Source organism: Elaeis guineensis, chromosome 5, assembly GCF_000442705.2.
Source record: "Elaeis guineensis isolate ETL-2024a chromosome 5, EG11, whole genome shotgun sequence".
Taxonomy (NCBI): domain Eukaryota; kingdom Viridiplantae; phylum Streptophyta; class Magnoliopsida; order Arecales; family Arecaceae; genus Elaeis; species Elaeis guineensis.
In genome coordinates this window covers 16,846,936-16,851,535 of record NC_025997.2, presented here as the reverse complement: position 1 = coordinate 16,851,535, position 4,600 = coordinate 16,846,936, and the positions used below count along the sequence as shown (strand labels likewise).

Here is a 4,600-nt window from a genome sequence, read left to right as displayed (position 1 = left end):
TTTTTCTTCATGGGAAACAAAAGACCCGCGCATCCTCTTTTTTCCTTTTCTTTCTTCACGGAACAGGGGAGGTCTTCCTCCCCCTTGTTCCTGAAGTAAGGGGCCTCCCCCCAATCGACCACCAATCTGACCGATGGGATAATCCCCGATGATGCCGAGTAGCCTGATCCATGGCCGACGACGGCCACCGGTGACGACAATCAAGAAGAAAAGACAAAAATAAGGATTCGAGAAAACAGAAATTATCAAGAGATTTTGACGGAAAAATTTGACAAAAATTCAAGATTAAAACCCATAAAGATTAAAGAAGATTATGGAAGATATTTACTTAATTTTTGGACAGATTTAATCTGATTTTTGGTGGCTAAAATGAGATTATTCCAACGGTGAATGGGGCAAAATCAGAGAAAAAGAACAATGATCTTTGATGATTTTTCGGTGATGATGAAACAAGGGGTTGGATCCTTAATAGATCTCAAAAGGGAGAGTTTCAATTTGATTTCAATCAGATTTTTAAGTGGTATTTAGATTGGATTGGGAGAAGAACTTCTTCATGAGTTCTTCTGGTTCCACGCTCACCACCCACAGCCTAGCATGTGCAGAGCATGTGCTGGCTTCAAAGTCTATATTTTTTTTATAATGCTTTAAGATCTGTGTGACTATTGGATCTGGTTTGGGGTACCACAGCTAGACAATTCAATTTTTTCCAGCGTCCATCAAAGGAGAAAAACACAAGTTGAAAGTTGACAATAATTGAGTAAATTGATCAAAATAATAATCAGCTATTATCATAAATCTGAATGAATAAAAAGTTTACATTTGAGAGTATTTTACATTGAGTAATGATGAAGATGCATGTAAAAATAATGAGCTCATATTTTGAACCCTGACCACCTCCAAAACATGATCACCATTGATGCAGCCAGCTCCATGGTTTTTTTATAAAGGATGTAAGACATAATTAATAAATAATCTTCATGCATCAGCACATAGCTTGCAAGCATTCAAAATAGTAAATTCTATGAGAAGCTTGTTTGATGAATTGCTTATGATCTACATAAAAATCTAGCTCTCTTTGAGATTAGTCTATGGTGGCTGCATCATGAAGAATCCCCACAGAATTTATGTCATCAATAAAACTATGATGTGTGACAACCCAATGCTGGTGAATCAGAGAGATTTGTGGTTTAGAGTCCGCTTCAAAAGCCAGATCAAGTATTTGGTTGTAATAATCTACAAAGTGGACTTCGAGCCTGACTTCACATAGGCAGCAAGCTCCTCAAAAATCTCCTGTTAGCTGATGGGAATTATGACAGTCTTCACCTTACTTCTTGCAGCAATCATCTTCCCTTTGACCTGTTTAGTGGGAATAAATCTTGTACAAACTAACAGAACAAAACTCAAGCTGCAGACCAGCAATAATACTGAATATGGTGATTACTGGTCTTTTAAATAACACTTTGGAGTGATTTACATTAACTACAGAAAGTTTGATAATTTAGTAAAAATGTCATGCTTTGCAGTTTAAACTAAAAAATTCAGCTATAACAAAAAAATTGATCAAAAGTATGTCTATAGAAAAACTTCTAGATTCAGTTGACGGTAAATCATAAAGCACACAGATCAAAGAGAGATGCAATGAATTTAAGGACAGAGAGTCTGTGGAACATCCTGTGGTTAGAAACCAGAAGAAGAATATGAAATAGGAAGCTCTTAAAATAATCATGAAAACAAACTATTAATTTCGGAATATTGTGGTCATAATAATGAACAAATATTATGTCAGAGGTAGAAAGTATCCTATCAATGTTACTTCACTGGTCCTGGCAAGGTCTTTTTGAGCATGCTTTCTCATGGCAAGGGACAGCATCATGTTATCACTGCACTTGGTCCATCCTTAGGAGTAGCACCTCCAGGCACATGCAAACGGAGCTTGGAGTTGCAAAAAATGGTCTGTCCGGTTGTTACTGGAGCAATATTGCTCTGGCTACAGTATGAACTATTTAGGCACTCTCCGTGACATCTCCAGGCAAACCCGCCAATAGAAGTGCACCCTTTCCTTCTCTGTGCTCCACTTGGGTGGTCTCAATATACAATGTCGAACTACCCCTTGCAGTCCAATCAAGACCCATGAGAAACCTTATAGAAGGATGATCATGTATATATTTGGCATGGAATACTGGTTTCCCTACAAAATGAGCCAGGTTTGCAATGTCAACTATGGCCTTTTCAATTACATTATCAACTTTCACATCCTTTACACCATTTATTTCGTTGTCAATGTGTAAATAAAGAAATCAATCTATACATGACACAGAGCATACAGTGCATAAACAGATACATTAAACATACAAATCTACAAATATAAAGCATATATTACATTAAACTAATTCCTACCATTGACTTGCCTTCTGCTAATGTAAAAAAAAAATATTTTGATACTAGTTTATACATAAAATTTGTAAGAAAAATCACTAGTAAGTATCCTTCTTTTTTCCTTTTGATGGAAAATCACTAGTAAGTGTCAACAGTAAACTAGTTCTTACATTACATTAAAATGCATGTTCTAGTCCCTTAGCTTGTCAGAATACCTGTGAATCAATGGGTTGGTCTGCTGTTGCAAAATCATTTGATGATGACAGAACTGGCTGCACTTTGTCAGACTCCTCCAAAGGTTCAACAGGATGCTCATGAAGAAGTCTGATTCTTCTCAGTTCCATCAGGTTGTTCATGTAGCCATTTCGTTAAGGCATTTTGTAGCCATTTTGTTAAGGCAGTTTGTAGCCATTTCATGACTTTCGTCAGAGTTCCCATCCTCTAGTTTCTTCTCCACATAATCATCACCTGAAATTTGGATAGGCTCTTCAGTAAATTTCTCCCTGAGCAGTTTGGCACCTTGCTGAAAGCTGATTGCTGCATATGGCTCATTCAACACCCTTTGACAGATAAGATGTAGAGCTATCTACTAGAAATTAAAGCATAAGATTAATATCAGTCATATACAGGAAAAACATTCAAGGTTTTCTTAAACCACATTATGTTTTCCATTGATAGGAGGAAAATGTAAATCTAAATATCTAATATACATCAAGGATCTAAAAAACAGGAACGATGGAGATGTCATAAATAAGAGTAATGGAAATGCATTTATGCTTATGAAACTAGTGCTACCACACACATAGTGGCCAGAAAACCTTCAGATCAATCACTGTTCAAAGGGTGGGCTTCCATAGAAAAAGTTTTTGATGACAAAAATGCAAACTTCCAACATCTCTCAAATGAGTGTAAAACCTATGACAAATAAACTTCAATTGAATACAACCATACAAAAAGGATGCACCAGTTGAGGCAGTAATTTGATGAGGAAACAATTGAATCAGATTTGGTTAGATGGTACCAACTAAATTGAGTACTAACTTTCATTTTTTTCTTATTGAATTAACCAATCAACTTGCTATCAGATGTTTATTTTGATTTGACATAGCACTATTTCAATAAAAAAATCAACATATTTCTTGTGTATTTCAGCCCGGCCATAAGGTATAAGTGTGGTATTTTGGCTGGCCATAGGATATAAGCGTGGTCATAATTAAAAACTGATGAGTTAAGTAATTTATTTTGAATCGATTTTTATACGATTGATTTAGAATAAATTATAATATGATTATGTATATGAATATTGAAAGATACTGCTATTACTGAATTCATGTTTTGAAAATAATTTGATTACATTGTGCATTGATTAAATGATGTATTTTGATATTTGCAATATATACTATCACATGAATTATCTACAACATAATCATTACTTATTAGACTGTCTAGCTCATTATCCTATATTTTTATTTTTACAGACTCAAAGGACTAGCTTAACTCGAGGATTCATGAGAGAGCTAACTAGAGGAGGACTTTAATATTTTATTTTTTATTAAGATTTATTGAAATTTGATGCAAGATCATGAAATTTTATTTTGTAAGATATTTGATTTAGTTATTTAAAATAAAGTTAAATATTAATTATTTATTTAAATTTTATTTCGCTATTGCTTTATGATATCATGATGAGATGTCTTGCATGCTTGTGAGAGAGTTCTCCATAGATATGCAGCGGTCACCATGACCTCTGACTTATGATCTCAGATCAGGACCATGATAATTTTACTTTATTATAATTATGAGAATCGATCATAGTCCTTCTAGTTCTGTGGTTTCCACATCTGAAAAAAAACCTAGAACATATCGCTCAAATTATTGGCCCAGTATTGGATGTTGTTTTTCCCCGAGGAAGATGCCTAATTTTATAATGCTTTGCTAGTTAAGGGTTGAGATATTGTCAGCCAGCAAATTGATGTGACTTATAAGGTCCAACAATTATTAAGAAACAATCGAGTTAGAGCTATAGCTACAAGTGCTATGGATGGGCTGAGAAGGAGTGGAAGTGATTGACATGGGAGCTCCTCTAAGTATTCCAGTCCGCGGCTAGCTATTCTTAGACGAATTTTCAATGTTCTATAGAAAGCCAAAAACCGGGACAATAATTAATCTTTCTAATTGTTGCTTCAATCCTCCCATAATTCTATCTGACAAGTCTACCTATTTG

The 4,600-nt window shown here is 34.9% G+C and overlaps 1 pseudogene; it reads right to left on the bottom strand.

Moving 5' to 3' along the window:
• Positions 1-908: 908 nt before the first annotated feature.
• Positions 909-2,549, bottom strand: LOC140857781 (lon protease homolog, mitochondrial-like; annotated as a pseudogene).
• Positions 2,550-4,600: the final 2,051 nt, after the last annotated feature.